Here is a 12,730-nt window from a genome sequence, read left to right as displayed (position 1 = left end):
TTCCTCATTGTAAACATATCTTAAAAAAAATACTTGGGTTTATGAAATATGACCACTTTCCCGAACATTTCCTAAACCAATGGAATTTTAATTAACTCCATATGAATGCTAATTTTTTTAAAAAACAAAGTTTGTTGAGTCTTTAATTTCTTATTTTTTGTATTTTTAATTGAAAATAGGTTTTTCTTTCATACAATACATCCCAAGCACAGTTTTTTCCCTTCCACTCCTCTCAGCATTTCCCCACCTCCTCTCTCCCCCAGATCTATTCTCCCTATATCTCCCTTCAGAAAAGAGCAGGATTCTAAGAGACAACAACCAAAAATGACAGAGAACGATACAATCATTTCATCCATAGCATTTGTGGGAACCTCATGCTATCTTTTCTACTATCTTTTCTACATTCTAGTTGTTATTAGAATAGAGATTTTAGAATTTTTATTTGAGCCTCTTAGGTCACCATAGAAATCAGCTGAAATGAGTTCTACTGACTTCAGCTCTGTCTTCATTTATGGTAAGTAGAGATAAACTTTCCCTATTTTCCTGTTCTCTATTATGGGTTAATAGTCTTTATATTTGATTAATGTTTGAATATTTCTGTTGTTGTTGTTGTTTTGGTTGACTTTGTGGATCCCTAGGTGTTTAGGCTTCCAGAGTGAAAATTACCAGAGAAAGATACATACAACATCTGAATATATCACAGAATCATAAACATATGTAACCTAATTTCTACAGATGAAGTAAAACGTGGAATACCCCCACAGAAAAGACTTTCTCAGCATTTGTAATTTCTACAGATGAAGTAAAATGTGTAATACCCCCACAGAGAAGATTTTCTCAGCACTGTGAAGGACAAGGAATGAACCACACAGTTTAATAAATGTAAACTAGAAACTGCAGTTGGACATGGAAGTGAGTTGAGAAAAGTAGTGTGTCTTAGAGCTCAATGGACTCTTTCTTTCTTTGGGTGGGCTTTTAAATGAGGAATTGGGATACCTGCTGCTGTTTGTGATCACATACATCCTTCACTGAGTCAGTGGCTTCATGAAGAATAACCCACACAGACAATGAGAGGATGAGTTTAGAAAAGGGTTTTATTGTAGGTAGATTCATGGGTGGGTGCCCAATTTAAAAAATGCAGAGTTCTATAAATTGCCGTTATTATGTTTAGGGATGTTCCCTGTATTCCTGTAGAACTGAATTGTATTGAAAAAAAAAAAGAATGCAGAGTTCTTGTGTAGAAGGAGTGGCTCCCCCAAAACAGCATGCCATTAAGCCCCTAGTCTAGGTTAGTTTTATAGAACTTAGGGCCAAATTGAAGGTGAAATGTACGTGATCATCAGTCCATCCTGCAGGTGTCTTGTGTTTCTTCTCAGTTTCAGTCATGACCTCTCACATAGTTTCTAGGCAGTGGTGCTCAGTCACAGGAAGATAAAGAGGGAAAACAAGATCTTCCTTCTCATATTTCTGGTGTCTGGTCACAGAAAGATATTTGGCTTCAACATTTCTAGCATCTTAGTTCTTCACCAAGAACAGAATTGTTAAAAAGGCCGAGGACAAACATAGATTTTTTAAAAAATTATTTATTTAAAAAAAGTTTTTTTTTTTTCATTTTAGATTCTAATCCCAGTTCCCCCTCCCTCTCCTTCTCCCATCCCCCTCCATCTCCCCAAATCCCATGCCCCCATCCACTCCTTAGAGAGGGTAAGGCATTCCTTGGGGAATCAACAAAGTCTGGCATACTAAGTTACAGGAGGACCGAGTCCCTCCCCCACTGTGTCAAGGCTTAGCAAGGTATCTCACCCTAGGGAATGTGTTCCAAAAAGCCATTTCATGCACCCAGGATAAGTCCTGGTCCCGCTGCCAGGAGATCCCCAAACAGATCTAGCCACATAACTGTCACCCACATTCAGAGGGCCTAGTTAGGACGCATGCATATTCCCCAGCTGATAGGCCAGAGTCCATGAGTTCCCACCAGCTTGAGTCAGCTGTGTGTGTGGTTTTCCTCATCATGATCTTGATCTCACTTGCTCCTGTGATCCCTCCTCCCTCACTTCAACTGAGGCCTAGGAGCTCAGCCCAGTGCTTGGTTGTGGATCACTGCATCTGCTTCCGTCAGTTACTGGATGTAGGTTCTATGATGACAATTAGGGTAGTCACTGATCTAATTATAGGGGAGGGTAAACTCAGACACCCTCTCCATTATTGCTAGGAGTCTCTAAGGCAACACTGCTTACTTTCAGGGCCCCCTACTATATAGACTGTCTAGCCATTTTCTGTTGGTATTTTCATTGTAAGAAAATGAGAGAATATGACTGTAAGAGATAAATTACTTAGGTTGTCTTGACAAAGGTTGAATATGTTGACAGTATTCTGTATTTCTATAATATACATGTTTTCTCAGATAATACATTTTTCCTGGTGGATTTAGAGTGTGCTATGCCTATAAACTACCAGAAGAAAACATTTGTCTTTCTGGAGAGCTGTGTTCTTTGTGTTAGTTTATTTCTGAGGACTCAGAAAACACCACAGGAGCTCTGGGCAGGTTTTACCTCCAACAGAAGCAAAATGAGTGATCGATTAAAGCATCTGGACCAGGCTTGCTGAGAACTGAGCAGATATTGGCATGTTATACACTTTTAATGAAGGAGAGCTTTCCACTTTTAATTTAGAAAGAATTTAAAATAGACACTATCAAGTTCCTTTTGTTTGATTGTGGTTTTTATTTATTTGTCTATGTTTTCTGTTTTGTCTTTAGTACTGATTATAGGTAAAACCTTGGCACTTTTTGGCTAAAATAACCATGGAGTCATTACAGAAAACACATTCATTCTACCAAATATTTCTGAGATAAATATATATGGCCTGAGAAGTTGGCAGCATTTAGGTGTAAAGGAGATTCCTTTTTTTTTTTTTTTTTCTAAGTGTCCCACTGACTCTGAACTAGATTCTGTGTACTTAGGAGCACTCTGAGATAAGTCTAAATTTGATGCAGGGAGATGACAGGCAGGGAGAAGCCCCTTTAAAATCTTGTTAAAAAGACATCTCTGAATCATCAGTGTGCAGGGTGTGGTAAACAGAGTGACTTGAGGAGCCAAAGCATAGCCTGGGAGATCATGCCCTATCTCATACAACAGAAGTCTTTATTTTTTAATAAGATCTCCACATGATTTAGAGTAGAATTTAGGCATTGAAAGTCCTGCTCTAAAGCACATTATAAGATGTGTCAGATCTGCAGATTTTCATTTCAGAATCACAAATCTGCTTGCTAATTTAAATTATTTAAATAATCCACTTATTATCCTTGGACCTTTATGAAATTGCTGATAAGTTACCCTGGCTTAATCTCATAAGGACAAAATGAAGTTAATCCATGCATGTGTTTTGCATTGGGTCAGTGTGACAAAATAGAGATAAATGTTCTCAGAGGCCGCTGAAGGAAGGAACAGGAGCTTTACTAGGATGTAGTCATTGTCCAGCTTGCAGATCATAATGAGATACTGAACTGCAAGTCCTCCCCCCCAGAAATCAAGAATATCTGAAGTCTAGACCTATGAGCACAGACCAAGATCTGAACTGACTCAACTCTGTCTTGTATTAATCTTTATATCCTCATTCCCTCACTGTGCCAAAGGGTCAGTTGCTGGAATCAGGTAAATGTTTGTTGAATTAAATCGACATACAGTGCTTAAAAAGCTATGTCATGGAGGGTTATTCCATATTTTATTCATTTCATTTTCAATGTAATTATACTAAGTCTACATCCCTTGTGCTTTTGCAAATTGATCTTCATCCTGTCCTCTGAAGTTTTACACACTAAGCCCATGTTTTCATACTAAAGCAATGTCCACGATGACAGTCCAAGCTAAAGTGCTCAAAACTTACTTCTACATGTGAACTACCCTTACATTTCCCAAATATGTCCTAAGTGTCATTTACTCAGATCTGTCATCATTATGACTTCCATACTCTTCTTAATCATGAACCTGAAGTATGCCTTTTGAAGGGGTGAAATAACAATTCAAAAGCAAGACACATCAGAGAGTGTTTTCCTTTTCAATCTCAAAGGATATGCTGAGGATTTTAGAGTTACAGAGAGTTGAGAGAATTGAGCCAGGGAAAAAAAAGTGAAGTGTTTAGATAGGTGAGATCAATGACTGTCTCCTAAGTGAGAGACACATTGCAAACACACTGTAAAATGATTTAAATAGTAATTGAAAATACCTGGAAAAAATTTGATTAGAATCTGGGGAATCTACAAAGGTAGCCGGATAGTAAGAAATTCATTTCCAAAGCTCATTTGATTCTGTCAATGTACTTTACTCAGTAAATTTGCAGGCAGTCTCATTAGAAGAATTAATTAAACTGCACTAAACTTTCTACAGTTATGTCAGTGTTGTAGAGAACTTTGCGTGCATGTGCAGCCACTTGCCTTCAAAATTCACAGGATGAACCATTTCAATTGCAACAAACAATTAGTTTTATTAAGTCAGGTTTTGACACTTTCATGCATGTGTATAGAGCATTCTGGTTACTCCCCCAACCCTCTTTAATCTCCCTTCCACCCCTTTCAACATGCCCATCCTCACTAACTTCCCATTTCCTACATTTATGACGTGTGCGTGTGCGTGTGCGTGTGTGTGTGTGTGTGTGTGTGTGTGTGTGTGTGTGTGTGTGTGTGTGACTTGTTGTTTGGTTTAATTAAAGCCATTTGTATGAATACTGACTTGCGACTACCCATTGGAATATAGTGAGGCCACCAACAGATATACAATAGAAGGCAATGAATCTCTCTTTCTTTGAATGTATCTAGAGGAAAGAGTTTAGCAGTGAGGGGAGGAGCCCCTTGATTCCTTTTTCCATCCTTGTCTAAATATTGATGGGTCCATTCTTGTGCAGGCCCAGAACAGTCACTCATAGTTGTTGAAAGTTTATAATAACAATGGCTACTATGCCACAAAGATGACATTTCATACCTCTTCTTATTTTCCAACTCTTTCTGTCCCCTCTTATCTAATGTTCCCTGAGCCTTGGAGAAGAGGATGAAAATTTCTTCTTTAGGGCTGAATACTTAAATATCACTTGTTTTCAATAACTTATCCAGGCAAAAGGCCATGCTTTTAGCACAATACTGTAGAAATAGATGCCTCTATTGTTTAGGCTGAGAGTGGTAATTGTCTATGGATATAAACATATACAATTAGAAGGTGGTGATTTGGCACTATGTCATTGAGCTAAACCTCAGAATTACATTTTCCCCTGCCTAGTGTCCTATGCTTTCTGATTCCATATTATTTTTATAGGGTTTAAAATATCAGTTATGGACTTTCTCCTTTGGAGTAGGTCTCAAATACAATCAGAGAGCAATTATCTATCCTTGTAACAGTTGTAACATTATTGTACAACAGGTGACATCTCCCTGACTGGTTGATACAATTGCCCATAGGATCTAAAGGTAAGTAAGACCATTGGTGTCTTGGTGCCTGTATTGCTACACAATAGCCTTCACAATACCTTCCTGTACTATGAAAACTAGCCAGCAGGAAAGAGGTGTCCAGTTCAGTTTTGGCTTAATTTGTCTATATCATACAAACAAGCTATGTGATATCTTCAGCAATAGGATTTAATGATCTAGTTCTGGTAAATAATCAAGGTCAATGGTAAGAGTAAGTGTTATTTCATGGATCATTAGGCCTTCTCAAATAATAACTCATAAGGAGTTTCACATACCTGCACTAGAGTTTTTATTTAATCACCCATAGATTTAAAAGGCAAGTCTTTTGATTCACCCAGTGTTTCTCTCTTCCAATATGTTTTGTATTTATTGCCTTGAAATGTTTTATACACTATATTTTGATCACATTCTTTCTCCTGCAAACCCCTTCTAGAACATTCTAACATCCCTACTGACCCAACTATATGCTTGCTCGCTCTCTCTCTCTCTCTCTCTCTCTCTCTCTCTCTCTCTCTCTCTCTCGCGCGCGCGCGCGCGCGCGCGCTAAAAGAAAATAATAAAAACAAACAAAATCAAAATTTCAACAAAAATACCGAATTGAACAAAATAAAAAGCACATAAAAAGCCTGGAGTCAGTCCTGTGTTGCCCAACTTTTCCTGGACCTGGAATTTTCAGTGGAGTGTGGTTGATTGACCAACTGGAGAAAACTGTCTTTTCCCATCAAGTATCAGTTGCAAATAGTTTCTCATTTACGGGTAGGATTTTGTGCTCACTTCCCCTTCTTCATGCTGGGGTGTTTCCTGGCTTGAATGTGCACATGTCTTATGAGTGCCATCTCTGTCAGTTCACATGTACATCAGTCCTGCTGTGTCTAGAAGGTACTGTTTCCCTGGAGCCATCTACCACCTCTGGCTCTTACAATTTTTCTGCCTCCTCTTCCACAAAGATCCCTGAAATGGAGGGATTTGATTAAGACATTCCCTGTTGGCCTGAGTTCATCCAAGTTTCTCACTCTCTGCACATTGTCCAGTTGTGAGTACCTATGTTAATTTTCATCTACTTCAAGAAGGTTCTCTGATGAGAGCCAAGTGATACACCAATCTATGTGTATAACAATACGATACTAGAGATCATTTTATTGCTGTATTCATTTAACAGACTGATTGTAGCATATCTATCTCTAGGATTCATGGCTTATTTATTAAGCTTCTTAGCCACTATAGTATGTCAGGTATGTATTGCAGCTCATAAAATGAGCCTTAAGTCCAATAAAAAGAAGTTGCTGGGTTTTTTGTTTTGTTTTGTTTTGTTTTTTGTTTTTGTTTTTAATAACATTTGAACCACCATTGCAGCAGTCTTACTGTCTTCTGACAGTTCCTGTTATAGTTCCTGGGATTTGTATCTGGGTGATACTGATGATTACTTTTCTCCTCCAGTAGCACAATAGTACCTTCCAATATCATGAACACTAATTGTAGGAGTGAAGATTCTAGCTGCATACCAGTTCAATTTCTCAATGCTCAGACATAGGTATCTTCAGCAACAGGGCCTTATTTGTCAGGTTGTGGAGGATAGCTAGTAGCCTTGGCAATGGACTATAATGTTTAGGGGACCTATGGGATCCCTCTGGTCAACATCTCATCAAAATGTAACCCACACCTGACACTTAGAGGTTTTATTTGGTGTCATAAGATGTTTAGCTGGGGCATTTTCTCTTCCCTTACATAGCAACTCCATTTAATTTCCTTCCACATATATTAGGAAACTTCTACAGTAGTAGGTAACCATGTGGCTTTCAAAAGGCCTTTAGTGTTAGCTGTCTCTTCTCATATTATCTCCTTTACCCTACACTCCTTCTTTCCTTCCCATTTAACTCTCCTATTCTAATTTCCTCTTTATTCCTTTATAACAGTAAATTCTATATCCCCTTCCTTGGACAATTCTTTTTTCTTCCCTGGTCTCTTACTAGCTGCCTAACCTCTGAGGGCTCTCAGTGAAACCATATATCTGCAGATTTAAAAAACTCCACATATAAAGAAAACATGCAGTGTTTGTCTTTTCCAGGTCTTAGTTATCTCATTCAGGGTGTTGGTTTCCAGCTCCATCTATTTACCTGTAAATTTCATTTTTATTTATTTTTTATTATTAAGAAATTTTCTATTCATTTTACATACCTACCACAGATCTCCCTCTCCACCCTTCTCCTGCTCCCCAGCCTTCCCACCAACCTATCCCCTATTCCCACCTCCTCCAAGGAAATTTTATTTTTCTTGACAGCTGAATAATATTCCATCTAGTAAATGTACCAGATTTTCATTGTGAATCCATCTTGGATGGAAAATAAAAATAGTCATTTCTAGTTTCTGAATTAGTATAAATAGAGCAGCAAAGAACTTGGATGAGCAATTATCTCTGGAGTAAGATAAGGAGTCCTTTGAGTATATGCCCAAGAGTGGTATAGCTGGATCCTGTGATAGATTGATTTTAAGCTTTTTGAAGAACTTTCACATTGATTTCCACAGTGTCTCTATCAGTTTACACTTTCCCCCAACATGGAGTATTCTACTTTCTCAATATCTTCTCCATCATGAGCTGTCATTTGTTTCATTGATCTTGGCCATTGTGACAGGTGTAAGATGAAATCTCAAAGTAAATTTGCACTTCCCTAATGGCTAAGGATGTTGAAATTTTTAATCATTTATTTGTGTTTCATATTTTGAGAACTCTCTAGTTCTATACCTAAATTTTAAATTGATTTATCTGTTTTCTTCATGATGAATTTTTTTTGTATTTATGTATTCTAGATACAAAACTTTTGTCAGTATAATTGGTAAAATTTTTTTACCATCCTGTATGCTTCCACACTGCTTGAGTGATGGTGATCTCTACTGTACAGAAGTGTTTTAGCTTCATGAGGTCCTTCTTGTAATTGTTTATTTCAATGTCTGTGGTATCAGGGTCCCGTTAAGAAAGTCATTTCCTGTGCTGATGAGTTCATGCCTATTCCATTATTTTGTCTTCTATCACCTTCAGGGTATGTGACCATTTTTTTGAGATCCTTAATCAATTTTTAGTTAAGTTTTGTTCAGGATGAGAGTTATGGACCTATTTCATTCATTTAAACACAGCTCTTCAATTTGACCAGCACCATTTGTTGAAGAAGCTTTATTTTCTCCAGTGTGTATTCTTGGCTTCTTTTTTTAACAATCAGGTGGCTGTGGTATGCTGAAGCGTATCTTGGCCTTCAATTCTATTCCTTGATTACCATGTCTGCTTTTATAACAGTATCATGCTGTTTTAAATACTATAACTCTGTAAAACACCTTGAAATATGGGATGGTGTTATCTTCAGAATGTTTTTTTATTCCTTTTTTGTTTTGTTTTGTTTTGTTTTTTTGTTTTTTCAAGACAGGGTTTCTCCATGTAGTTTTGGTTCTTGTCCTGGATCTTGCTCTGTAGACCAAGCTGGCCTCAAACTCACAGAGATCTGCCTGGCTTTGCCTCCTGAGTGCTGGAATTACAGGTGCGAGCCACCGCTGCTCAGCTGTTTTTCAATATTAATACTTGTTTTAGTTATCCTGGTTTTGGTTTTGTTGTGTGTGTGTGTGTGTGTGTGTTTCCATGGGAAGTTGAAGATTTTTTTAATTTTTGTGAAAAATTGTGTTTAAATTTGGATGGCAATTACATTTAATCTGTAGATTGATTTGGTAAGATAACCATTTCACAAATGAATGATAATGATCAATTAGCATGGGATGTATTTTCCATTGTTACAGTAACAGAGCATGGGTATAGTAACAGAGCATGTGGCTTTTTCTTTTCTTTCTTTTTTTTTCACTTAATTTTTTTTTAATTTTTATTTTTCTCTCATATATTACATCCCTAGTGTAGTTTTTTCTCCCTCTACTTTCCCCAATTCCCCCTCCCCCATATTTCCCCTCTTTCTCAGATCAAATCCTCCTATTGCCCCTCTGAAAGGACAAGGCCTCCTAGGGACATCAACCAAACATGGCATAACAAACTACAATGACACCAAGCACATAAAATCACATCAAGGTTGGATGAGGCATGCCAGTAGGAGGAAAAGGGTCCAACAAGCAGGAAAAAGAGTCAGAGACAGCACTCACATCCACTGTCAGGACTCTCACAAGAACATAAAGCTAGTCAGTCATGACATATACGTAGAGGGCCTAGGTCAGACCCCTACAGGCTTCCTATCTCTGTTAGTGACCATGAGTGCTGGTCAATTGATTCTGTGGGCGATGTCCTTATGGTATCCCTGATCCTTCTGGTTCCTCAAGTCCTTCAATTCCCTTCTCACAGGACTTACCAAGCTCCACCTAATGTTTGGCTGTTGGGCTCTGTATCTGCTTCTATCAGTTGCTGGATGAAGTCTCTCTGGTCTCTCTGGTGATAAGTATGCTAGGCTCTGGTCTCAGAATTCTCTTCAGGCAGGACAAATTGTAGGTTGAAGATTTTGTGGCTGGGTTGGTGTCCCAGTCTTTCCACTTGAGACTTTGTCTGGTTACAGAACATGGCCAGTTCAGTGTCTGTATCCCCCATTACTAGAAGTCTTTGCAAGGGTTACTCACATAGATTCCATGACATTTACATTGTACTAGGTTTCTACCTCATCCCTAAAATGTCCCCATATATATGCCAGTATTTTCTCCCAGTGTTTTCTCCCTCCCCCACAATACCTGATCCCTCCTGTTTCCAGTCCAAACAATCCAAACAAACAAACAAACAACAAACAATTCTATTTCCCCTTTCCAGTGAGATCCTTGTGTCCCCTTTTGGATCCTCCTTCTTACTAAGATTCTCTGCGTCTGTGGATTGTAGTATGTTCATTTACTTTACAGCTAATATCAATTTATAACTGAATACATACAATGTTGATCTTTCTGGGTCTAGGTTACCTCACCTAGGATGATTTTTGTTTGTTTGTTTCCATCTCATTGTCTGCAAATTTCAAGATTTCATTGTTTTCAACAGCTGAGTAATATTCCATTGTGTAAATATATCATATTTTCTTTCTCCATTCTTTGTTTAAGGGACATCTAGGTTGTTTCCAGATCCTGGTTAGTATGAATGAAGCTGCTATAAACATAGTTGAGCAAGTGTCCTTGAGGTATGATGGACTGTCCTTTGGGTCAGGAGTGCTATATCTGGGTTCTAAGGTAGATTGATTCCCAGTTTTCTGGGAAACTGCCATATTGGTTGCCAAAGTGGCTGTACAAATTTATACTCCCACAAGCACTTATGTATACTATCATATTGTCAGCTACTAGCAATACATTGACTTTTTCCTTTCCTATTTGTATACTCTTTATCTTATTGCTCTAGGTAGGGTTTCAACATTCCTTTCACATTCTCTCCAGGAAGAACTGTCACTGTGTTTTTGATCTTAGCCACTCTGACATGTATACATGGAATCTTAAAGTCATTTTGATTTGCATTTCTCTGGTGGCTAAGGATGTTGAAAGTTTCTTTAAGTGTTTCTTTGCAAGTTGAAACTCCTTTGTTGAGAATTCTCTGTTTAGATCTGTAACCTCATTTTTTTTTTTTTTTACTGGATTATTTGGTTTGTTGGTGTCTAGTTTCTGGATTTCTTTTATTTTGGATATTAGCCCTTTTCAGATGTAGGGTTGGTGAAGGTCTTCTTCCCGTTCTGTAGCCTGCTATTTTATTCTATTGATGATGTCCTTCGCTCTACAGAAGCTTTTCAGTATCATGAGGTCCTATTTATTAACTGTTTATCTTAGTGTTTGCACTATTGGTATTCTGTTCAGGAAATTATCTCCTGTTCCAATGCTTTTAGGACTATTCCCTACTTTCTCTTCTATCAGATTCAGTGTATCCGGTTTTATGTTGAGGTCTTTGATCCACTTGGACTTTTGTGCAGGGTGATACATATGGATCTATTTTCATTCTTCTACACACTGAAATCTGTGTAAGACAGCTTCATTTGTTGAAGATGCTTTCTTTTTTCCATGTGTAATTCTGGCTTCTTTATCAAAAATCATGTGTCCATAGCTGTGTGGATTTAAGTCTAGATCATCAATTCTATTGATCAACCTGTCTATTTTTATGTCCATACCATGAGATTTTTATTACTACAGCTCTGTAGTACAGCTTGAAATCAGGGATGGTGATATCCCTGGAAGTTCTTTTATTGTATAGGATTGTTTTAGTAATCTTGGATTTTTTGTTTTTCCAGATGATGTTGAATATTGTTCTTTCAAATCTGTAAAGAATTCTATTAGAATTTTGACGGGGATTGGGTTGAATCTGTAGACTGTTTGATAGGATGGACATTTTCTATGTTAATCCTATTGATTCATGAGCAAAGACAATCTTTCCATCTTCTGATATCTTCATCAATTTCCTTTTTTAAAGACTTGAAGTTCTTTACATACAGGTCTTTCATTTGCTTGGTTAGTGTTACCCTAAAATATTTTATATTATTTGTAGTTGTTGTAAAGGGTGTTGTTTCTCTGATTTCTTTCTCTGCCCATTTGTCATTTGTATATAGGAGGTTTACTGATTTTTTTTTTTTTGGTTAATCTTATATCCAACCACTTAGCTGAAGGTGTTTATCAGTTGTAGGAGTTCTCTGGTAGAATTTTGGGGGTGACTTCTGCATACTATCATATCATCTGCTAATAGCAGTACTGTGACTTGTTCCTTTTCACTTTATATTTGATCTCCTTTAGTTTTCTTAGTGTTCTAGCTAGAAATTCACGTACTATATTGAATAGATATGGAGAGAGCAGACAGCCTTGTCTTGTTCTTGATTTTAGTGGAATTGCTTTGAGTTTCTCTCTATTTGATTTGATGTTGGCTATAGGACTCCTGTAAATTGCTTTTATTATATTTAGGTATATGCCTTGTATCCTTGATTTCTCCAAGACTTTTATCATGAAGGGATGTTGAATTTTGTCCAAGCCTTTTTCAGCATCTACTGAGATGATCATGTGGTTTTTTTTCTTTCAGTTTGTTTATATTGTGGATTACATTGATAGAATTTTGCGTGTTGAACCATCATTGTACCACTGGGGTGAAGCCTACTTAATCACAGTTGATAATCTATTTGATATTTTCTTGGTTTCAGTTTGCAAATATTTTATTATTTTTGTATCAATGTTCATGAAGGGAATCGGTCTGTAATTTTCTTTCTTGGCTGAGTCTTTGTGTGGTTTGGGTATCAGGGTGACTGTGGCCTCATAGAATTTGGCAATATTCCTTCTATGTCAATTTTGTGGCATAATTTG

At 37.4% G+C, this 12,730-nt stretch overlaps 1 long non-coding RNA gene across 1 annotated transcript in view; it reads left to right on the top strand.

Moving 5' to 3' along the window:
- Positions 1–375: 375 nt before the first annotated feature.
- LOC131904701 (uncharacterized) overlaps positions 376–12,730 on the top strand; it is a 34,502-nt gene continuing 22,147 nt past the window's right edge. The window contains exons 1-2 of the long non-coding RNA XR_009377802.1: positions 376–514; positions 639–912. This is a non-coding gene — a long non-coding RNA (uncharacterized LOC131904701). The remainder of the gene's footprint in view (positions 515–638; positions 913–12,730) is intronic.

Source organism: Peromyscus eremicus, chromosome 2, assembly GCF_949786415.1.
Source record: "Peromyscus eremicus chromosome 2, PerEre_H2_v1, whole genome shotgun sequence".
Lineage (NCBI taxonomy): Eukaryota > Metazoa > Chordata > Mammalia > Rodentia > Cricetidae > Peromyscus > Peromyscus eremicus.
This window is presented reverse-complemented; position numbering and strand designations above follow the sequence as displayed.